The sequence below is a fragment of the Bufo bufo genome, chromosome 1 (assembly GCF_905171765.1).
Source record: "Bufo bufo chromosome 1, aBufBuf1.1, whole genome shotgun sequence".
Lineage (NCBI taxonomy): Eukaryota > Metazoa > Chordata > Amphibia > Anura > Bufonidae > Bufo > Bufo bufo.
Genome location: NC_053389.1, coordinates 531,237,127 through 531,262,894, shown reverse-complemented (window position 1 = coordinate 531,262,894; position 25,768 = coordinate 531,237,127). Strand labels below are relative to the sequence as shown.

The 25,768-nt window shown below is 42.5% G+C and overlaps 1 pseudogene; it reads right to left on the bottom strand.

Moving 5' to 3' along the window:
- Window positions 1-840: 840 nt before the first annotated feature.
- LOC120985696 lies at window positions 841-12,391 on the bottom strand (annotated as a pseudogene).
- Window positions 12,392-25,768: the final 13,377 nt, after the last annotated feature.

The window sequence follows — 25,768 nt, the reverse complement described above, 5'->3', positions numbered from 1 at the left end:
CATGATTAGACTATACAAAATCTATGAATTGATGAATATACAACCCATTATACAAATTATAAAGTGCAGGTGCTCAGTGCTCATGCAGTGGAAAGTGAAAAAATATGTAAATAACCCATATGAAAAACTTTATTAATACAAAGAATAAGATATCTAAATACAAATACAATGTATGTGCATGATTGAACTAGAAAAATATACATAGCCAAATATATATAAATAAATAATAGATAAACAATCAGACCTCAATAATACATAGTGTATATATGATCTTATGCGCAATATATAACATATCATCCATCCCTATAAGAGTACATAACAGTTGACCCCCCCACAAAATCCATCTGATTCCTGCAGTCCCAGATGAAAGGCAAGGCGTCAGCTGTGACAGGCATCAAACACTCATCTCTATTTCTGCAACACATAGAATATTATTAGTATATGACAGGATATAACACTGAAATAAATTAAGACCTGTTAAAATAAGATATGAAACATATTAAAAATAACTGTTAAAAACAATAGGTCCTGGGCATCAGGCCCAGACTCAGAACGAAGATGGCACAAGGAGAGCCTACTAATCTGAACTGAGGGCACGAGGAATACACCATCACAGACAGCATTATTATAAAAAAGACCAAAAGAAAGAAAAAGTGGGAAACATAGAACGAAAATAAACGGGAATAGGCAAGAGAGGGAAGGGGGGTTTGGAAAAAAGGGGGAGAAAACCAATTTCAACTACCCCCACCGTCTAGATGAATGGCGCAAAACTATTGCCCTCATTCAAACCCAGTGGTGCAACTGTGTTTAATAGAAAAATCCATTTTGTTTCTTTTTAGGCTAGTATTTTCTTCCAGTCTCCTCCTCTTGGAGCACTAGATCGACACCCCTAATCCTAAGTAGGGTACCATCTGAATCGTGCTTCTCTTTGAAATGTCTAGCTAAGGTCTTTAGTTGTGTGATGTCTTTCTCATCTTTTGCTGCCTCAATGGAAAGCACATGTTCCCTAACCCTTCTTCTCAACTGCCGAGACGTTAATCCCACATAAATGAGATCACAAGGGCAAATTGCCCAATAAATGACCCCAATGGTCGTGCACGTGATTGTATGTGTAATCTTAAACACTTTGTCCCCTGCCGCATTGTGGAAGTGGGTTGCTCTGTCCATATTAGCACAGGCGACACACACCCCACATTCTTTAAAGTGTGCGCATCCCAAAAATATCTGTGACATCCAGTGAACTTTTTCCGTAGACGGTGTCCGCTGCAGACAGTGACATTAGCTGCGCCACATCTGCAGTGTAACGTGTGAGCTGAAAAAATGTTCAGTGACATACAGTGTACTTTTTCAATAGACGGTGTCCGCTTCTGACCGTGACATTACCAGGGCCACATCTGCAGTGTAACATGTGCGTTGAAAAAGTACACTGTATGTCACAGATACATTTTTTAAACGCACACGTTACACTGCAGATGTGGCCCTGGTAATGTCACGGTCAGAAGCGGACACCGTCTATTGAAAAAGTATACTGTATATCACTGATAAATTTTTTCAGCTCACACGTTACACTGCAGATGTGGTGCAGCTAATGTCACTGTCTGCAGCGGACACAGTCTATGGAAAAAGTTCACTGGATTTCACAGATAAATTTTTTAAATAGATGGTGTCCGCTTCGGAATCAAACCCTGATTCCCTGTTACCCGTCGTCACCATGGTAGGAGCAGAAAGTACCATCGAAAGTTGATAGGGCAGACATCCGAATGGATCGTCGACGTCAGCCAGAAGTTATCTAGAGTCAACAAAGTGGAAGCAGGCCCTTGCCCATAATGTTTTTGATGGTCGGCTCACCTGCAGGCCCTTGCATATAATGTTTTACAGGGTCAGCACACCATCCATCAGTGGTGGTCGTGCTTGCACACTATAAGAAAAAATGCCAGCCTCTCTGGAGGCTGGTGCTTTTTTCTATAGTGTGCAAACACAGCCACCACTGATGGATTGCAGAGTGGTTGTAAACATGGAAACTTTCTCTGCATAATAAATGCTATTTGCTTAAGTGGCAAAACCCCTTTAATATAGCGACATCACTGCAAGAAAAAGCATTTTGCGTGTTGGAATTTGCAAGAACAGAGTCTGTTATGACAGTACAGCCAAATTTTCAGGACAAATTTGAAAAATGTGCTCTGCATAGAAACTGTATTTCGCATTGGGTGAAGCAGTTCAAGACAACTGGCTGTTTATGTCATGGAAAAAGTGCGGGCCACCCAAAGACTGTGAACAGGATTTGAGCTTTGAACAAGCATAGTCCTAGAAAGTCAACCAAAATACAAGTGCCACAACCACGGTATGGTGTATCTTATGAAAACGTCACAAAATGCCATGTCTTTTGCATTGACTTGCAGGGCTGATTAGAAGAGGACAAATTTGCTGACAGTCTGTTGGTCAGTGATGATGCTACCTGTCACTTCAGGAAGATCAATCACCACAACATTAGGATCTGGGCTCAGAAAGCCCATATGCCCTAATCGAGTACATGAGCGACTCACCCAAAGTAAACGTGTTCTGTGCAATGAGCTGGTGCAACGTCTATGGTCCATTCTCCTACCTTGAAATGTTAAGGGAATGGCTTATGCCACAGACAGAGGAAGATCTGCCAAAGATAGCCTATCAGCATGATGGTGCTCCTCCTCCTCATTTCCAGCTGGATGTTCATGATATCTGAATGAAACTCCACAGGAACATTGGAACAATTATCCAATGTTGCGCTGGCCTCCATGATCACCTGACCTAAGACCCTGCAACTTCTTTCTGTGGGGCAACATCAAGAACTCAGTGTACCTGAATAAAGGCCACAGAATCTGAACGGGCTGATATGACACATCACTGAAAAAGTGTCCATATCTGAGGATATGCTGACATATCTGTACAGAATTTGACTACCACCTAGACATCTTCCATGCCACCAGTGGAGCTCACATCAAATATTTGTAGTGTGTAGATAAAACTTGCATGGTGTGTCGTTTCATGTTAATAAATTTGTGTTATGAATACCGAGGCTATGATTTTGCACCATTCTCTTGTCTGTATTAAAACAAATGTAGTATTATAATGTACAGGGTGGTAGTTTGCATACTGTACACTATAACTGTATGGCACCATACATTTATGTCACTGTGATCACAGCAGTTATACCTGCTCAGGGGTGGGTTGGCCATGGTTGAAAGACACCACATTGTAGCAGCAGTGGAGATTGGGAAAAACTCGGATCCTGCTTGGCTTATTCTGCGATGGCTTATGATGTAAGCTAACAGTTATATTGAACAGCTCTGAGCCTAACAGGGGCCGGCAGGGCTGTTCTCAGATGACTGATAGGGCATACATAGTTATGTCCTAAAAGCTGTCTGTCCATTTCTTATTTACAGGCTATAATGCATTGCCAAATTTGCAATGCATTTGGTATTCCAGTGCATTTAACAAAATAGGAAAAAATAAAATAAATATGAAAAATGTAACGAGTAGAAGTAAAAATAAACAAGTGTTTTATTAAATAAAAGTCATGAAACCTAAAAATACACTGCTCAAAAAAATAAAGGGAACACAAAAATAACATATCCTAGATCTGAGTTAATTAAATATTCTTCTGAAATACTTTGTTCTTTACATAGTTGAATGTACTGACAACAAAATCACACAAAAATTAAAAAATGGAAATCAAATTTTTCAACCCATGAAGGTCTGGATTTGGAGTCACACTCAAAATTAAAGTGGAAAAACACACTACAGGCTGATCCAACTTTGATGTAATGTCCTTAAAACAAGTCAAAATGAGGCTCAGTAGTGTGTGTGGCCTCCACATGCCTGTATGACCTCCCTACAACGCCTGTGCATGCTCCTGATGAGGTGGCGGACGGTCTCCTGAGGGATCTCCTCCCAGACCTGGACTAAAGCATCTGCCAACTCCTGGACAGTCTGTGGTGTCCACTAGAGTGAAAGCACCGCCAGCATTCAAAAGTGACCAAAACATCAGCCAGGAAGCATAGGAATTGAGAAGTGTTCTGTGGTCACCACCTGCAGAACCACTCCTTTATTGCGGGTGTCTTGCTAATTGCCTATAATTTCCACCTGTTGTCTATCCCATTTGCACAACAGCATGTGAAATTGATTGTCACTCAGTGTTGCTTCCTAAGTGGACAGTTTGATTTCACAGAAGTGTGATTGACTTGGAGTTACATTGTGTTGTTTAAGTGTTCCCTTTATTTTTTTGAGCAGTGTACATTCATATTAAGCATCTCCTTAATCATTACAGCCATTGGAGTATAAGACGGAAACAAATTCATCTTCATCAGACCTGAGATCAAACCCCAAAATCAGACCCCTCAAGCTCCATCAGCCTCAGATCAGACCCAATAACCTCCATCAGTCTCAGATCAGGCCCCCATCAGACCCCCCAGCCTCCATCAGCTTTAGATCAGACCCCCCATTAGCCTCAGATCAGATCCCCATTAGCCTCAGCTCAGAACCCCATGAGCCTCAGCTCAGACCTCATTAGCCTCAGTTCAGACACTCATTAGCCTCAGATCAGACCCCCATCAGCCTCAGATCAGAGCCCCATTAACCACAGCTCAGACCCCCCATCAGCCTCAGCTCGGACCCCCATTTTCCTCAGTTCAGACCCCCATTAGCTTCAGATCTGAACCCCTCAGCCTCAGCTCAGACCCCCATGAGCCTTAGCTTAAACCCCCATCAGACCTCAAATCGGACCCCTCCATCAGTCTCAGATTGAACCCCTCCATCAGCCTCAGATCGGACCCCTACATCAACCTCAGATCAGACCCCATCAGACCTCAGATCAGACAATAAAATAAATAAATAAACAAACGTACCTCTCCAACTCTGGACAGTGCTGCCATTCTGCAGATCCATTCACCCTTCCTGGTCTTTTTCCAGCTTGCGGTGCAGTGTCAGGTCATAGTGAACACCTATGTGTCCTTATGTTGTACGCAGTCAGGACAGAGTGCAGAGCATAGCCCGGAAGAAGACCAGGGCAGGCGAGTAGATCCAGCGCAGTGGTCATTAGCATTTGAACTATAAGACGCACTGCCACTTTCCCCCTACTTTTGGGGAAAAAAGTACATCATATAGTCTGAAAAATATGGTATATCTATCTGAAAACGATTATCTAAAGGAGTATCTTATATAAATGACAGTCTATGTATTGAGAATGATAACATAAAAATATACAGTACAAGACCCCTATATCAGTAATATATATTTTAAAAATGTTTGGCTTGAAGCATATCACACTTAACTCCCTTTTCACCCATCACTTTTTGCCTTTCCATTTACATGACACAACAGCCTAAACTAAAGCTGTTATTAACATGTTTACAGCAGGCATCAAGAATAATAGTCGGAGGGAGGGATATACTGTAGTCTGATAGGAATTCTTTTCAAGGGAAAACAACAGAATTTAACTCACTAAGAGTCCTGTTACAAGTTGATATACAAGTTGATCGGGGCTCCTCATTTAACTCCTAAAGGATGCAGTCTAATTTGGTATTTAAGGGCCAGCATTTTTTTGTATTTTTTGTTGTTGTATTTTTAAGGGCACCATTTTGGTATACATCAAGTGAATTGTATATTTTCAGTGACAGTGTTAAAATACAATGCAATTCCATAATTGTTGTTAGGGTTTCGTTTTGTACATTATTAACTGTGCAATAGTAATAAAATTTTTACTTTTTTCTGTGGGTCAATACAATTATGGGTATATTAACCCGTAGAGGGCCCGGTTGTACATGTACGGCGCAGATGTCCATGACTTAAGGACCAGCGCCGTACTTGTACGGTGCAGATGTCCGTGACATAAGGATCGGGCGGGTGCAGGAGATTTACAAAAAATAAAGTGTAAAAAAAAAGTAAAAAAAATTAAGTTTTACAAAAAAATTAAAAGTTTCAAGTAAAAAAAAAAGCGTCCTTTTCCCAAAATAAAGCGAAAAAAATTGTCAAAAATAGGGAAAAAAAGAAAAGTAGACAAATTAGGTTTTGCCGCGCCCGTATCGACCAGCTCTATAAAAATCTCATGTGACCCTCAAATGAACACCGTCAAAAATTTTTCAATAAAAACAGGGCTAAAAAAAACTTTTTTTTGTCACCTTACATCACTAAAAGTGCAACACCAAGCGTTTAAAAGGGCGTATGCCCCCCAAAATAGTACCAATCGAATCGTCACCTCATACTGCTAAAAATTATACCCTAAATAAGACAATCGCCCAAAAAATAAAAAAAAATATGGCTCTCAGACTATGGAGACACTAAAACATCATTTTTTTGTTTCTAAATGAAATCATTGTGTAAAACTTACATAAATAAAAAAAGTAGACATATTAGGTATTGCCATGTCTGTAAGAACCTGCTCTATAAAAATATCACATGACCTAACCCCTCAGATGAACACCGTAAAAAAAAAAAAAGAAAACGGTGTAAAAAAAGCCATTTTTTGTCACCTTACATCACAAAAAGTGTAATAGCAAGCGATAAATAAGTCATATGCACCCCAAAATAGTGCCAATCAATCCGTCATCTCATCCCGCAAAAATAATACCCTACCTAAGACAATCGCCCAAAAACTGAAAAAACTATGGCTCTCAGAATATGGAGACACAAAAACATCATTTGTTTTTTGTTTCAAAAATTATATCATTGTGTAAAACTTACATAAATAAATAAAAAGTAGACATATTAGGTATCGCCACATCCATAAGAAACTGCTCTATAAAAATATCACATGACTTAACCCCTCAGGTGAACACCGTAAAAAAAAGGTGTCAAAAAAGGAATTTTTTGTGACCTTACATCACAAAAAGTGTAATAGCAAGCGATCAAAAAGTCATATATACCCTAAAATAGTACCAATCAAACCGTCATCTCATCCCGAAAAAAATTAGCCTCTATACAAGACAGTCGCCCAAAAAATTAAAATAAATACGGCTTTCAGAATGTGGAGACACTAAAAAATCTTTTTTTTTTCAAAAATGCTTTATTATGTAAAGCTGAAACAAACAACCAAAAAAAGTTGTCATATTTGGTATTGTCGCATCCATAACAACCTGCTCTATAAAAATACTACATGATCTAACCTGTCAGATGAACATTGTAAATAGCAAAAAATAAAAACATTGCCAAAACAGCTATGTTACCTTGTCTCAAAAAGTGTAATATAGAGCAACCAAAAATCATATGTACCCTAAAATAGTACCAACAAAACTGCCACCTTATCCTGTAGTTTCCAAAATGGGGTCACTTTTTTGGAGTTTCTACTCTAGGGGTGCATCAGGGGGGCTTCAAATAGGACATGGGGTCAAAAAACCAGTCCAGCAAAATCTGCCTCCCAAAAACCATGGCATTCCTTTCCTTCTGCGCAATGCCATGTGTCCGTACAGCAGTTTGCGAGCACATATGGGGAGTTTCTGTAAACTAAAGAATCAGGGCCATAAATATTGAGTTTTGTTTGGCTGTTAACCCTTGCTTTGTAACTGGAAAAAATGGATTAAAATGGTAAATCTGCCAAAAAAGTGAAATTTTGAAGTTTTATCTCTATTTTCCATTAATTCTTGTGGAACACCTAAATGGTTAACAAAGTTTGTATCAGTTTTGTATACCTTGAGGGGTGTAGTTTCTAAAATGGGGTTACTTTTTTTGGAGTTTCTACTCTAGGAGTGCATCAGGGGGTCTTCAAATGTGACATGGCAGCTTAAAATTATCCCAGTATAATCTGCTTTCCAAAAACCATATGGCGTTCCTTTCCTTCTGCGCTATATCCATGTGCCTGTACAGCAGTTTACGACCACTTATGGGTGTTTCTGTAAACTACAGAATCAGGGTAATAAATATTGAGTTTTGTTTGGCTGTTAGCCCTTGCTTTGTTAACATAAAAAAAAAAATGGATTAAAATTGAAAATCTGCCAAAAAAGTGAAATTCTGAAATTTCATCTCCATTTTCTATTAATTCTTGTGGAACACCTAAAGGGTTAACAAAGTTAGTAAAAATCAGTTTTGAATACCTTGAGGGATGTTGTTTCTAAAATGGGGTCATTTTTGGGTGGTTTCTATTATGTAAACCTCACAAAGTGACTTCAGTGACTGGTCCGTAAAAAGTGGGTTTTGGAAATTTTCAGAAAAATTTCAAGATTTGCTTCTAAACTAAGCCTTCTAATGTCCCCAAAAATAAAATGTCATTCACTAAATGATCCAAACATGAAGTAGACATATGGGGAATGTAAAGTAATAACTATTTTTGGAGGTATTACTATCTATTATAAAAGTAGAGAAATTGAAATTTGGGAATTTTGCAAATTTTTAAATTTTTTTGGTAAATTTGGCATTATTTTATAAATATAAATTACATTTTTTTTTACTCAATTTTACCACTGTCATGATGAAAACAATCTCAGTATGGCCTGGATAAGTAAAAGCGTTTTAAAGTTATCACCACATAAAGTGACACATGTCAGATTTGCAAAAAATGGCCTGGTCCTTAAGGTGAAAAGTGTCCTAAGGGACACCCATAGCTTTTTTATTTTTCTGCCAACCTGTAGTTTTTATTGATAACATTTTTATAATTACTGGACCTTTGATAATTTTTATTCCAATTTTTTTTTTTTTTGGGGGGGGGGGGGGGGGAAGCCAGGTGAGAAGAAAAAAACAACAATTCTGGCACTGGGGATTTTTTTTATGGCATACACCATGTGGTTTAAATTAATAGGATATTTTAATACAGCTAGGTGTCTGCTGTATAATACAGCCAGGACCCGAAAACAATAGCGCATGCCCAGCTCCTGAGCCCATGCCATCACCATGACACAGAGCAGAAACAACTCTGCTGCCATGATGTAACAGTATAAGGTAGAGTATTATGTGGTTAAAGGATTGCAAAGTGGATGTGAGACAAGTGATTAATATTACCTCCAAATTCCCCGGATTTTCATTTGATCACGCATCTGCGTGATCTATGGTGGCCTAACCTTGCAGCTTACAGAAATGAAAAAACTTGCTGCTAAAGTCTTGGTGCCAGGTACCACAGGACACTTTCAGATGTCTTTTGGAGGTCAATCCTTGCTGGGACACAGCTGTTTGGGTAGCATGAGGGGACCGTCACGATACTAGACAAACTATGTTATTGAATTTGATGCACAAATGTCCATAATATTTTCTGAAGAACTTATTTTATTTTTGTGCGTCACGAGACTTGATACACGGTGTCTAATAAATGAAAGACCATGACCAAAGAAATAACCAGTTTCAAATTACTAGGCACTTGATTAAAACAGCTAAATCTAGTAGTTGTCCTCAGCAAAAAGGGGTTAACATATAGAAGAAATGTCATAGAATAAATTACTTTTCTAGAAGGCTTTGATCCTGTTAAAATTATTATTAAATACAAGAAAATGATAATCTGACTGCCAACTTGTTGCGTGAAAAAAATCCTTTCCCTTTTGAAGAATTTTTGTTACTAAGATACCATGAATAAATGTCATTCTACATCAAATATAAAGTTAGATTTAATGATCATTTGATCCTAACAATTGTTAGATCAATTTTAATTAGCAGTATAATCTCCTGTTTTTAAGCAAATCCTATAAAAAAAAAACAACGTATCCCAAGACTGTTCCTCTTCTATCTTTTTATCTATCTATCTATCTATCTATCTATCTATCTATCTATCTATCTATCTATCTATCTATCTATCAATCTACAACAATTCAAAGAAAATGTAGGCAGCACTGCAAAAAAATTTAGAAGACGGGTGCCAGCGGCTGTAGAAGCAATCCAAGTTCCTGGAAATATAGTACAAAGATTCCACGGCACTCCCACAAGTAAAAGGAACGGCAACGTTTTGGTCCTCTTTCTGGAACCTTTCTCAAGCAGTGATACATGACTAAAGTGCATGGTGCATATAAATAGGATAACCAATTTACAACAATGATTCACGCAATTATGTGCAAATCAATCCAAAACAACATGATTATATAGTGTATACATAGAAATTCATCAATGTACTGTATATAATGCAGTGCTTACAAACATCAAGACAGTTCATAATAATATTTGTAAAGAATAAATCAAGGCAACTGGACTTACTGTAGAATTATTGAAAACGTTTCACTCGTTCTTCCAACGAGCTTTCTCAATTCTGAGTGACTGTACAAGAATTCTCTGGGAATAAATATGTATCTGAATCAACATCTGGTAATTATACCCAGCATGGGGTCAGAGGTCATTATACCCAGCATGGGGTCAAAGGTGTTGATTCTATTATCCTAATTGGAGTCAGTAGGTGATAATGACCTCCCAGAAAAAGGTGTCAAGACAGCATTGTATGTGGCAGACAATAGATGTCTAACCCCCCCCCCCGCCTCTATTCAAGCTTGGCTTCTCCATTTTTACGTAGATGGCCTCCTTCACACCTTGTTTGTGCCAATCGGCCTCCTTATCCAAAACACGTACTTGACTGTCTTCAAAGGTGTGACCTGTTTCTTTTAGATGTAAGTACACGGCTGAATCTTGACCAGAGGTTTTGACTCTTCTATTCTGAGCCATACGCTGATGTAGTTGTTGTTTTGTTTCGCCGATATACAGTTCTGAGCTTTCCTCATTGCATTGGACTGCGTACACAATGTTGTCCATCTTGTGTTTAGGCGTTGGGTCTTTTGTGTGAACCAGTTGTTGCCTCAAGTGTGTTGCTGGGTTTAAAGCAGACAGGGATGTGATGTTTATTAAAAATCCTTTTGAGTTTCTCAGACACCCCAGCTACATATGGGATAACCATATTCTTGCGTCTGTCATGCTTCTCACCCTCACTGGTAGTCTTGGTGCTCTTTATTCTCCTTCCTTCTGTTTTGACAAAGGCCCAATCTGGATACCTACAAGTTTTAAGTGCCCCTCTGAGGTGTTTGAATTCCTTCCCCTTGGCCTCTGTGCTGGTGGGGATTTTCTCTGCCCGGTGGTGTAGAGTCTGGATGACTCCCAGTTTGTGGTCTAGAGGATGGTGGGAATCAAATAGCAGGTACTGGTCTGTGTTTGTTGGTTTTCGATAGACCTCTATTCCCAGCTTCCTTCCCTCTTCCACTGTTATAAGACAGTCCAGAAACGCCAGTTTGTTGTTCTGCATATCTTCCCGTGTGAAATTGATATTATGATCCACTGAGTTGATGTGGTCGGTGAAAGCCTGTAACTCTTGTTTATGAATTTTAACCCAAGTGTCATCCACATATCTGAACCAATGACTCGGTGTAATTCCCATGAAAGTGGTCAGGGCTTTCCTTTCTACTTCCTCCATATAGAGGTTCGCTACAATAGGTCAGACTAGCAATCCCATAGCACAGCCATGTTTTTGCTTGTAGAACTTGTCATTATACTTGAAGTAGGTGGTACTCAGACAAAGGTCCAGTAAGGCACACACTTGGTCTGGGCTAAGTTCTGTTCTGCAGCCTAAGGTGTTGTCTAGTAGCAACTGTTTCCTGACTGTTTCGATTGCCTCTGTAGTGAGTATGCAGGTGAAGAGGGATGTAACATCATATCAGACCATTGTTTCTTCTGTGCCCAATACCAAGTTCTGGATTTTGGTGGTGAAATCCTGAGCGTTGTGTATGTCATGTTGTGTGTTTCCAACCAAGGGAGCTAGGATACTGGCTAAGTATTTTGCCACATTGTAGGTCACAGAGTTGATGCTGCTGACAATTGGCCTGAGAGGGGTCCCATCCTTTTGTATCTTAGGAAGTCCATAAATACATGGAGGGGCTTCCCCAGGGTAGAGGCGATGATACATGGCCCGATCAATGATTTTGTCCTTTTCTAGTTGTTGTAGTAGTTCTATAACCTTCTTCTTGTAGCCACTGGTTGGGTCTCGTCTTAGGGCCTCATATGTGTTGTTATCATCCAGAAGTGTGGTCACCTTGGCATCGTAGTCAGATGTATGAAGTACAACCGTGCATCTTCCTTTATCCGCAGGCAGGATGGTGATGTTTGTGTCTTTCTTCAGGGATGTAACCGCCTTCCTTTCTTCTCTAGTCAAGTTTGAAGGAGGTGGTTTGGCACTGACCAGAGCTGCAGACACTTTAATGCAAAGTTGTTCAGCCTCACCCTGTGGTACTTTGTTGCTGTGGATTGAGGCTTCAGTGGCTGAAATAATATCAACTATTGGTATGGTTCTTGGTGTGATTTCGAAATTCAACCCTTTAGCAAGGACATCCATCTCAGGCTGGGTGAGAACCTGGTCTGAAAGATTCTGCACCCATTTATCTTTGTTTTGCACTGTCCTTGTTTCCTCCTTTCGCCTCCATGTCAGTTCAAATAATTGCACCCAGTGGCACTGATGAGCTGAGTCCTTAACCATCCTTTGGTAAAAGAATTGGCACCCTATTGACCCAGGATAAACATCCAGGCTTTAGACAGGGTTCTTGTTAGCCATAACAATAAAGGCTGAGGATCATTTCTGCTTGTTCCTAATAGATGTCTCATGTAAAGGTGTTGCCAATTACCTGCCAATCAAGGAAACATTGATCGCATGTTTCATGAAGCATCTAAAATCATTATTTGTGGGATGCACATCGCCCTGTATCTTAGGGATGTACTGCCCACCAGTGTCAGACTGCAGTGCGTAGGGCTTACCAGTAAAGTTTATTCTCAGGGCCCAATGTAAAGCTACTGTACATGCAAATATTATCTGCTCACACAGTGTCAGACATATTACCTGCTCACACAGTTTCAGACAACAGCAAGACTCTACAAGATGACTGATTATGGGGTTCCCTGCAGTGACTTAGAGAAGGTAGGTCTCTGGGTAAAGCTGTCAAGTAATCTCAACCATCTGATAACAATAAACTGGGTAGTTTGCTACAAACATGTAACCGATGGCTGATTGAGACGCTGTATTCTGCCTATCTATATGTAGTGCAGTCAGTCTACTCTATCAGGGGCTCATCTTTCGCATGGGCCCACAGGTGGATTCACCTGTTCCCCTGTGGGCTAGTCCAAGCCTGCTGCCCACAAATAATGAATCTGTATTGGGATGAATGAAGATATTGTAGATTAACAATTGGATAGCGGACTACTCAATCATCTAGCCACAGTTAAAATCATCTACTCAATCATCTAGCCACAGATTGTTATTACAGCATGATAATGGGTGCTCGTTACCTACCATTTACATCCATCATTTATCTTTAGCATGGAAATTAAAGATCGACAATATGGTCCTCCATCTCCAATGTTTTCAGTTGTTTCCAGCATATATCCTATTTACACACGGTAATGTGCTGCCTGCAAACAATGATTTTTGCTCATTTCTCGAGTGAAAAATGGCAGGTGTATGGCATGTTTACATGGGGCAATGATCGGGAACAAGCATTTTTTATTCCCATTTATTGGCCTGTTTAAAAGGGCACTTAGGGTTCTTTAACAAAGACAGATTTTCTGCCCGTTAGCGAGCCTGATACCAACATGTCAATCGGCACAAGTTAGCTGCCATGTACATGATATCAATATTGTTTATCATTGGTCTTGATACGATTTAGGGTCATCGACATCACATCTCCTGTTAACAATACTTTTTTTCTCCTTTTTCTGTTGATCAGGAACATGTTTACAGGAAGCAACGATTAGACAAAAAAAATGAATATGAACATTTGTTCCAAATTGTAGCCCCTTGAGGCAACATTGAGACTTTTTGTAGCACTATGTAGCACTACCAATTAATTTCTCATGAGTGTTAGCCAGGGGCGATGCTAGGTTAAAACATTCGAGGCCTGGGCCACTGATGTTTTGTCCCAGACCCTGAAGGTCCTGCCTGCCTGCTAGATACAACTGTATTGCTGTCCTCAGGACGGCAATACAATTGAATCTAATGCACTGGAAAAGCTGAAGGACCTGTGATGACATCACAGGTCATGTGACCAGTAAAACAGGCAGTAGTTGAGAAGGACCTGCGATGATGTCACATCATATGACCAGTGCAGGAGTGGACGACAGTGAAGAGAAGTCCTGGGGGAAGAAGCAGTGATGATGTCTGCTACAACATAAGAGGTAAGTGAAAAAAGAGGCAGACCAATGCTGGGAGTTGTGGTTATTTAACTGGGACTGTATGTTAGGGCTGAAGGGAGGGATGTTATTTACATGGAACTGTATGTTGGAGGGGGCTGGGGGAGGGAGTGATGTTATTTACATTGGACTGAATGTTAAAGGGGGCTGGGGCAGGGTGATGTTATTTACATGGGACTGTATGTTGAAGGCAGCTGTGTGAGAAGATTATGTTTTTTTTTTCATGGGACTGATTAAAAAAAGAGAAAAAAGAGAATTAGATCGCACATCCACAAGCTTAGGTTTGATCTATGACTGCTTCTCAGCAAAATTAACATCGCTTCTTAGCGCAATGATTAGTGTACGGCCCCCTATACTGCATGCTATATAAGAGGCATTAGTGTACTTTTTGATCAAAAGGCATAAGCCCACTCACCACGCCAAGGATGCCAGCAGACGGTGGGATCCAGCCGCCAAACAGCACCCCTGCTGCCTGGCAATGCCACCCTGGCACCAGGTCCCACTAACCCACCAGCGCAGCACCACAGCATCAACAGCCGCCACCCAGCACCGCACCGTGTGAACAGTTGTCAAAGTTCACATTGTTACCTGCTCTCAGAGACTCAGACTGAGGGCTGGTAAGTCACTTCGCACTTATATTCAGGCAGCTACTAATTAAAAGCACCTTCTCTACCTCTTGCATGATGTTCTTTGTTTTGGTTTCACTTTTTCATCTCCTTTCCTTCTCTCAGGTGTCACCTATTTAGACTAATTGTCTCCCTTTATATTCCCTCCCATACTACCTCACTTTGCGGTTTATACTACTTCCTGGATGAAGTGTTCACTGCTGGAGGCTGCTGCTGCTGTTTACTCAGATAAGTATTTTCATGTATTGTGTTTCCTTGCTGGCTTGATTCTAGGTGACCCTGACTCCGTCCGTATTAAGTGCAGGGAGCTGGTGGTCGTGTCCCCTCACTATTATAGGGTTTTCAGGTGTTGCACAGTCTTAGGTACGTGGGCATGCAATCGTCTATCATTGAGACCCTTGCATGGGCATAGCAGCCAGGGAGAGCTCTAGGGGTTTTATAGGGCTCACCCATATGCTCCTTAGTTTGGGATCAAGCCGGTCGGATGTTTATTAATAAGTTCCAGCTATCTGCATCATCATCCGTGACATTAACCCACCTAACTAAAAGATGGAATAACTATATTAATTTCCCTGTCACAAATGCAGTGCAGGTGTACCTCACACCAAAAACCGAACTCGCAAGGTTTGGTACGGACCTGAACTAGTATTCTATATGCTATGCTAGATTGATGGTGGAAGACATGTTGATCCAGTTTTCCACCCCCACCCCCTAAAAAAAGGATTTCTGTGAAAATGAAAATAAATAAATAAAAAAAAATCAAGTATTTCCTTGTAGGCAGATGCTTTTGAGGGTTTCAGCTGCAGCAGTTCTGCTTGGAGGCCTAGTGGCCACAGCTCCTTACTCCTTTCTCCCTGGCTGTTTCCCTGCTTGTTTCTATTCTATGCCCACAATTCTACTTCTTCTTTGTAATCAACCTTTCCCTTCACTCTCCCTGGCTATAAAATACAGGGTTGATTTCTGACTGTACTTGATAGATTTTTTTCACTCTCCCTTACTCCTTAAGATAGTTTTTCTGGCAGACATTGTAAGACCCAACCACCCTCATTCACAGCCTAACACAGAATGACATTCTGTTCGTTCTGCTAGGGCACCTCTCTGCCTGCTTCAGAACTGATTGGCTCATCCAGGCTGTCTTTTAGGCCCCCTGCACACGAACGTGTGCACCCCGTGGTCATGCTGCGGCCGGCGAAATGCGGGCCGCAATGCACAAACACAGTCCGTGCGGCAGCCACAGCGGATCGCGGACCCATTCACTTGAATGTGTCCGTGATCCGGCCGTTCCGCAAAAAGATAGGACATGTTCTATTTTTTTGCGGAACGGAAGTACAGGACAAAACCCCACTGAAGCACTCCGTAGTGCTTCCCTAGGGTTCCGTTCCGTGCTTCCGTTCCGCACCATTCCGCATCTCCGGATTTGCGGACCCATTCAAGTGAATGGGTCCGCATCCGTGATGCGGAATGCCCAAGGAAAGGCACCCGTGTATTGCCGATCTGCAAATGCGGTCCACAATACGGCAACGGGGTGCACACGTTCGTGTGCAGGGGGCCTTAGCCTGTGAGCAAATCAGGACAAACCCTCCCCCCTACTTCTTCACAGGGTCATTTGAGAACCCTTCTTCATGTTGTATATTAAATTTTGTTTTATTTTTCCAATCTTCATTTTAGCTATAACAACATAATTTAATTCATTTTTGTTCTATTATTCAGAAATTTGGGCAAAGGAAGTGCTGAGAAATCCAGTATTATGCTTCATATGCTCCTGCACTGTTCCATAAGTCTAATTTATTTCTCTAATAGATTGTTACTAGAGATGAGCGGATTCGCATAACACTTTGTTCTAATACTGTACGAAGCAGGAGCTCAGTACAGTATTAGAATGTATTGGCTCTGATGAGCCAAAGTTATTAAACATAGAATGTGTCGGCAGATAAGAACCATTTGGCCCATCTAGTCTGCCCAATATATCTGAATCCTATTAATAGTCCCTGGCCCTATCTTATATGAAGGATAGCCTTATGCCTATCCCATGCATGCTGTCACTGTATTTGCAGCTACCACTTCTGCAGGAAGGCTATTCCATGCATCCACTACTCTCTCAGTAAAGTAATACTTCCTTATATTACTTTTAAACCTTTGCCCCTCTAATTTAAAACTGTGTCCTCTTGTGGTAGTTTTTCTTCTTTTAAATATGCTCTCCTCCTCCTCCTTCGGTTCCAAGGTACCACTTGGAACCAAACCTGAGTTCGGGAAATGTTTTTTTACAGTATAAATTAATTTCTAAAGTTATTATGCAAAGTCTCGTGATACTTCGCAAAGTAATAACTTCGGCTCCTCAGAGCCAATACATTCTAATACTGTACGGAGCTCCTGCTCCGTACAGTATTAGAAAAAAGTTTTATGCAAATCGATTTCGGAAGTTTCATCCGAAGTCGATTCGCTCATCTCTTATTGTTACCCTAATAGAATATCTATCTGATCCTATGAAGAATAAATATTAGCACTTATTGTATGCAACATATTATTGTATGTTTTTGTGAAATTGATGATACTGTAGAGTTGTACATATATAATATACATAGATTAATGCTGACAAGAAGAAAAATTCTAATATTATAGTTATAAAAATAGCCATATCAGGATCTGACAGCCCAGTATTATGGTATTGTGAGGTTAGCTTAGGAATTGTCTAGTTCAACTTCTACATTATATAGCTATATACTGCCACCTTGTGGAACATGCTTGAAAGAGTAAATTCTAAAGAAGTGTAACTGCCTTTCTACTCCTTTTTGAACAGACTTCCTTAAAACCTCATGTACATGACCGTATGTGTTTTGCGGTCCGCAAACTGCCCACCCACAAAACACAGATCTAGGTCATCTGCATCCTGTCATTTTCTTTTTCCTTTTAACAGAAATGTCCTATCCTTGTCCACAAAACTGAATTGTTCTATCTTTTTTGCGGGCCATTAGAACAGACAGGGGTGGGATTCAAATTTTTAACAACAGGTTCCCTACTCAACAGCAGACACGTGGTGTCACAACGCTTATTTACATATACATACACCATATATTTGGAACACACATACAAATAAATACACCATATATACATAGACGTGCGCAGCCTATTGCATTAGGGTGTGCACCCTAAAGCACAAACACATACGCTGTGCGCATTTTTGTACAGTTGCAAGAAAATGTATGTGAACCCTTTGGAATGATATGGATTTCTGCACAAATTGGTCATAAAATGTGATCTGATCTTCATCTAAGTCACACAACGGATTAAATGTTACCATGTTTTTATTGAACACACCATGTAAACATTCACAGTGCAGGTGGAAAAAGTATGTGAACCCTTGGATTTAATAACTGGTTGAACCTTCTTTGGCAGCAATAATTTCAACCAAACGTTTCCTGTAGTTGCAGATCAGACGTGCAAAACGGTCAGGAGTAATTCTTGACCATTCCTCTTTACAGAACTGTTTCAGTTCAGCAATATTCTTTGGATGTCTGGTGTGAATCGCTTTCTTGAGGTCATGCCACAGCATCTCAATCGGGTTGAGGTCAGGACTCTGACTGGGCCACTCCAGAAGGCGTATTTTCTTCTGTTTAAGCCATTCTGTTGCAACACCCATCTTCTGTTGAGCTTCAGCTGGTGGACAGATGGCCTTAAAGAGGACCTTTCAGCCAGGCTATGAGCTGAGCGCTGCGATTGGCCAGCGCTACAGCATAGGAGAAGGAGACCGTGGCAGGTTCCCCTGGGTGGAGCCTAACTATGAACATACCGGAGGCTATAACCGGAGAACGGAGCGGCGCCCGGGGATAACAGTAAGTGCAGGGGGATCCCTGGGCGCCGCTCTACATGTCTGTATAGTCATACAGAGGAGAAAGAGATTCTGGTGAAAGGTCCTCTTTAAGTTCTCCTGCAAAATGTCTTGATAAACTTGGAAATAAATTTTTCCTTCGATGATAGCAATTCGTCCAGGCCCTGATGCAGCAAAGCAGCCCCAAACCATGATGCCCCCACCACCATACTTCACAGTTGGGATGAGGTTTTGATGTTGGTGTGCTGTGCCTCTTTTTCTCCACACATAGTGTTTTGTGTTTCTTACAAACAACTCAACTTTGGTTTCATCTGTCCACAGAATATTTTGCCACTACTGCTGTGGAACATCCAGGTTCTCTTGTGCAAACTGTAAACGTGCAGCAATGGTTTTTATTGGACAGCAGTGGCTTCCTCTGTGGTATCCTCCCATGAAATCCATTCTTGTTTAGGGTTTTACGTATCGTAGATTCGCTAACAGGGATGTTAGCATATGCCAGAGACTTTTGTAAGTCTTTAGCTGACACTCTAGGATTCTTTTTCACCTCATTGAGCAGTCTGCGCTGTTCTCTTGCAGTCATCTTTACAGGACGGCCACTCCTAGGGAGAGTAGCAGCAGCGCTGAACTTTCTCCATTTATAGACAATTTGTCTTACCGTGGACTGTTAAACAGCAAGGCTTTTGGAGATACTTTTATAACCCTTTCCAGCTTTATGCAAGTCAGTCAACAAATCTTAATCATAGGTCTTCTGAGAGCTCTTTTGTGCGAGGCATCATTCACATCAGGCAATGCTTCTTGTGAAAAGCAAACCCAGAACTGGTGTGTGTTTTTTATAGGGCAGGGCAGCTGTAATAGAAAATAAACAAGGAATATTGATGAAAATCGTGTGTGATCACCTATTAATCATGCAAACAACCTGAAGAGGCAATCATATGACATAAAACATAACTTTTAATACATATTATTAATATGAGATATCCCTGAAAATTAATCAAATAATATATCACAATACACAAAAAATGTGGTAGGAAAAGGCAGGTGCACGGCGGCACCTAATATCGATAACCAAATGTCCTACCACAACCCGGGAGGTTCCAATGATCATCAACGATCCCAGGAAGGAAGCCAAAACTGAGGTAGAAGCTGTCACTACCAGAGTTTTGAGACGTTCTCACAGCTCTGTTTCTCCACCCCTGTGATGATGTCACTACCAGAGCTTGGAGGAGTTCTCACTGCTCTGTTTCTCCTCCCCTGGGATGAGGTCATTACTTTCTGTTTCCTTCCTTCCAGCTGTTCCTCCTATGTTTGATTTCTCTGTCTTTAAATCACCCCTCCTCCTTTTGTAGAGTGTGGATTATAATGTCACAGCTGTAAGTGAGCAACTAGAGCATACACAGAAAATAGAGCCACTGACCGGACCCAAACTAGGGAGGATAAAGGGTGACCCCTGTCAGACCCTCAAAGCTTTCCCTATGCTGCTAAGCACATACCCGGATCCTAATGGTGGAACGAGGCATGCCCACGTACCTAAGACTGATGACCACTGTAACCCCTACAATAGTGGAAGGGGCACGGCCACCGGTGCCCTGCTCAGTATATGGAGGGAACCGTGGTCGCCTCGGATCCGGTCAGAAAACAAACAGATACACTACAATGTCTGCACACTTAGCTGAAGGTGCTGCGGCAGCAGAGAAGACGGATCCAAAGACAGGTGGCAATATCCGGAGTACTTGCTGCAGCAGAACAAAGGTCCAGTGAAAAGATAGCATACAAGTGAAGATACTCAAGCAAGAGCTACAACTCAAATGAGAAATATAATCCACACTCTACAAAAGGAGGAGGGGTGATTTAAAGACAGAGAAATCAAACATAGGAGGAACAGCTGGAAGGAAGGAAACAGAAAGTAATGACCTCATCCCAGGGGCGGAGAAACAGAGCAGTGAGAACTCCTCCAAGCTCTGGTAGTGACATCATCACAGGGGTGGAGAAACAGAGCTGTGAGAACGTCTCAAAACTCTGGTAGTGACAGAAGCTATCCCTGGGCTAGATGACGTAGTGATTATATATTACAGAGTGGGGAGAAAAATCCCTAAATGGGGGGTGCTGTTCTGGCCCTGATAGCTAAACAAAGGTAGCAGCCTAACAGCAGAGCACCCGCCCTAATAAGGGCGACCCTGTCAGGAGCCTTGCCCTAAAATAAGTAGCCCTAGTAAGCCCTGCTCCTATCTATCCCTACATGCATGTTTCGCCTTCAGAAGAAGACTCATCAGGGGAAACATGGGGAGCTGAGCACAAATGTGGTTGGAGTCAAGGAGCCGCGGTACGGGCCATAATGCATTGGCCCTGGACCGTCGGTTCCAATATAAAGTTGGAGCTGAGTCCGGATGTGGAGTCAGCTCAAAGGCAAAATAGGGAGCGATATTGATGGCATGTGATAATGGCCTCAATCCTCCCTGACTAGGGGCCTAGTGTTTGCACGCAATGAAAAGCCTAACTTACATGTGAAGGCCACCGGTCTTTTAAACAGAGCGCCATCTCAAAACGAGGCTTGGCTCTCTCCTTGATGACGCGGCGGTGCGATGGTGACGTCACCGTGTTCGAACGCGCCGGGACATGCGCAGTTCGTTCTGACAGGGTTGTCTAGTGACCGGGACGCATCCCCGGCAGCTGTCAGTGATGCGGTCCACTAGACCGCAAATAGCGGCCGCAAATAGAGAAAAGGTATTTAAAGCGTTATAGAAGGATAGTTTTTAGCTGATAGCATCAAGCAGTTAGAAACAGGTACAGTCTGCCCATATAAGTGTCGCGGTGGGTCGGCAATCTACAATAACAGTGTAAATGCAGTGTATATGCCATATACGTAGATATAATAATCTTTTGGATCTCTTGAACTAAGAGATCCCGTAGGCTGCTGCCCTTCCTGAATGTGACTTGTGGATAATCATGGATGACATCCCTGATGTCGGGAAAAAAAAAAGAAGAGGGATAGGAGCAGCACTCAGCTCGGCTTTTCAGAGCTGTGGTTGTGTAGATGCAACAGCTGGGCAAGAGACCCCAGATCCAAGGCGGTCCAATGGTAGGCAGTAGAAAGCGATGGCCACAGCAGCATATCCACCAGTTACTTCTTTATTGTTCAAAACTCCAAGGAACAATGTACAAAATTGCAACTTTTCGGCTACATCTAGCCTTTGTCTAGCAGCTAGATGTAGCTTGACAAAGGCTAGATGTAGCCGAAACGTTGCAATTTTGTACATTGTACCTTGGAGTTTTGAACAATAAAGAAGTAACTGGTTGGATATGCTGCTGTGGCCATCGCTTTCTACTGCATCCCTGATGTCGGGGTCCATTAACAGGATAGGCCAGTGCTTTTTGAGGATCTCTTTAGCTCATCCTGACGGGCTAAACATGCTCGTCCTGACGAGCAACATGAGACCCGGTGGACCTTTCTTTTACGTACTTCTTTTACTTTTACTCCTCCCTCCCCAGATCCTGCTCAAGGCTTGTGGTTCCACCCACCATCTGCCACCCGCCCGTGGCCTGTTGCCCCCTTTGGCCATCCTCACCCAGCTCTTAATCCTCCTTCTGCAAATGGCAGGGGGAGGATCCGGAGCATCTCCTCTCCTACATAGCGCCACATACCTCTTACATCCAGTTATGTCACCTTTGTTGTAGACGTTCTCTTTCTTTATCTTCTCCATTCAGACCAGAGTTTCCCACATTTCCATCATCTCCACATCTTCTTAACACCCTTTCCTGCCACCCCCAATACTATACTGCAGAAACAGTAACCCTGGAAATACTACTACCACACAGATAGTGCCCCCTTCACCAATTATTGGCACACAGTGCTCTAAAAAATAACTGCGCCCAGACACTAATAGTATCAAGGTAATGTCTCCCAAAAATAATTGTGCTAAGCTGATACTATGCCAGGGTGCACCCCAAAGTAACAGTGCTCCCCAAAATCCCACCAATATAAATAATTCTCTGCCAGAGCACACTTAGTAGTAATAATGCCCCTATAGTGCCCATACTAGTAATCATGTTCCACTGTCACGACTGTGACTGATCCAGACAGGTCTGGGAGGAGAAGGTCGCAGCGACTTGCTACTCGCAATAGCTTGTGAGTTTGCTCCGTGGTTCAGGGTATGTCATCTGGGTTTTGCCTTGTGAACCTTTTTGTCCTGACTGGGAGTTTGTAGGCATCCTTCTCAGGTGAGTCCTGTCTGCCACTCCCAGCTACTATATTAGTTTCAGTTTCACTTGCAGTCATTGCCAGATATAGTCCTTACTTCCAGTGCTACGCTGACCTTGGAAGGAGATCGTTTGATGGTGTTGCTGTGGAGCTCTTGTCCGGCGTGGACTGTCGTGTTTGGGATCGCCTTCTCTGCTCGTGACTGGATAAGTCTATCTCTGCTGTTGTTTGTTTGTTGTTGTCTTCCCCTGTTGTTTTCCTAGACGTGAGTGATGGTGACTAGCGCTCCCATCGGCCTTTCCCCAGTCCAGTGTTAGGGCGACTGAGGGTTTAGGCATCCAGCTCGCCGCACGGGTTCACACCCCGTCTAGGGTATCAGGGCAGACAGGTGCCAGCTTAGGGTTACTCAGGGGTGGCCATTCTATTTCCCATCCGTAGATAAGTGTCCCCCTTCCCCTCCGTCTGGTGCGACACGACTGCTGCTGGGATAGCGGTCGTGACATCCTCATAGCCCCCCAGTAGTAGTAAAGCTTTGCATAATACCTCCTAGTAGTAATAATTCTCCCCCATCATGCCCCACAGTAGCTTCTCAGCCCCCAGCAGCCTCTCCATCAGTCCCCAGTAGCTTCTCAGCCCCCAGCAGCCTCTCCATCAGCCCCCAGTGCCTCTCATCTGCCCCCAGAAGTGTCCATCAGTCTCATAAATATAAAATTAAAAAAACACTTACCCTTCCTGCTCCTGGATGCTGCCGCTCCTCTCCTCCAATGCGATCTGCATCCTCCTGCTGTCGGCTGTGCTGTGAAGGCTACTCACAGCGTGACATCACAGAGCGCCTTACGCCTGTGCGCAGCCCTGCACAGCTGACAACCAGGGCCGATGCAAGGATTTTTGCCAACACAAGCTAAGCTACATTTTGGCGCCCCCACCACCACTAGAACTCGGTGGGGGTAATGTGACATGGAGGGGGAGAACTGTGACATGTGTCACATTTCTACCCCCTCCGTGTCACATTTCTCCTCCCTCCGTGTCACATTTCTCCCCCTTCCGTGTCACATTTCTCCCCCTTCCGTGTCACATTTCTCCCCCTTCCGTGTCACATTTCTCCCCCCTCCGTGTCACATTTCTCCCCCCTCCGTGTCACATTTCTCCCCCCTCCATGTCAAATTTCTCATCCCACCCCATGTCACATTTCTCCCCCCTTGTCACATTTCTCCCCCCTTGTCACATTTCTCCCCCCATGTCACATTTCTTCCCCTCCATGTCACATTTCACCCCACATGTCACATTTCTCCCCCCCATGTCACATTCCCCCCATGTCACATTTCTCCCCCTCCCCTCTATTAATGTTGTGTAAAAAACATTATCCTGACCTGGCCCTGTCTGCAGCAGCTTCCCTTCTCCTCTGTGTGGTCCTGGTATCTTCTCTCTGGGCTCCGGACAAGTTGTTGAGGACCTATCCCACTCAGCCAATCAGTGGCCACAGCTGTGTCATGTGTCAGGCCAGTGATTGGTTCAGCAGGAAATCACTGGCCTGACACGTGACACAGCTGCAGCGTATACGGAACCATTCATTTCAATGGATCCACAAAAAAATGGAAGGTACTCTGTATGCCTTCCGTTTCCGTATTTCTATTTTTCCATTCCGTTCAAAGATAGAACATGATCTATTATTGTCCTCATAACGGACAGGGATAGTACTGTTCTATCAGGGGCCAGCTGTTCCGTTCCGCCCAAGGCGAATGACGTAATGAAAAAAAAAATGAAAAAACTGCCAATTCGCCATTTTTTGGCACTTCAACTCCCCAAAATTTTCTTATAAAAAGTCATCAAAAAGTCACACACACTTCCAAATGGTATCACTGAAAAGTACAGATCGTCCCGCAAAAAATGAGTTTTTTCATTTTCATTTTTTTTCAGGATTAAAACGCTAAAAAAACTATACAAGTGTGATATCATTGTAATCATACTGACCTGGAGAATAAGGTAACAGGTAATTTTTTACCACATAGTGAACACCATAAAAAACACAAACAAAAAAAAAACTGTGGCAGAATTGTGTTTTTTCCCCTAATTCCACCCCATTTAGATTTTTTTTTTCCTGCTTCCCACTACATTGTATGCAACCGTAAATGGTGCCATTGGAAAGTACATTTTGTCGTGCACAAAATAAGCCCTCACAAGGCTATGTGAACGAAAAAATTCAAAAAGTTATGACGGGGAGTGAAAAACAAGAACGGAAAATCGCCTGGTCCTCTAAGGTTTATCCTGTAATTGGCATCACAAGTGTCTTCAAACTTGTAATCAGTCAGTATGCTGATTTAAAGGGTGAAAAGTAGTCACTGTACTGTTTGTTATTATGGTGCAAACCACTCTGAATATGGGCCAGAGAAAGCTAAGGAGAAAGTTGTCTCAGGAGATTAGAAAGAAAATTATAGACAAACATGTTGAAGGTTAAGGTTATAAAACCATTTCCAAACAGCTTAAAGGGTTTCTGTCACCCCACAAAACTCATTATTTTTTTTTTGGATAGTTAGATTCCTTATAGGGCGATATAGGAGATTATAATAGTCTTACTTACTTTCATGCGGCCGATTCTTTATAAAACGAAGTTTTATAATATGTAAATGAGGGCTCTACCAGCAAGTAGGGCGTCTACTTGCTGGTAGCCGCAGCAGCAATCCGCCCCCTCGCCGTGTTGATTGACAGGGCCAGCCGGGATCTCCTCCTCCGGCCGGCCCTGTCAGTAATTCAAAAATCGCGCGCCTCTGGTCATTCGGTGCAGGCGCTCTGAGATGAGGAGGCTTGTCTCCTCAGTGCGCCTGCGCCGATGACATCACCGAAAGAGAAGACGTCATCGGCGCAGGCGCACTGAGGGAGTGCTGAGGAGACGAGCCTCCTCATCTCAGAGAGCCTGCGCCGAATGACCAGAGGCGCGCGATTTTTGAATTACTGACAGGGCCGGCCGGAGGAGGAGATCACGGCTGGCCCTGTCAATCAACACGGCGAGGGGGCGGATTGCTGCTGCGG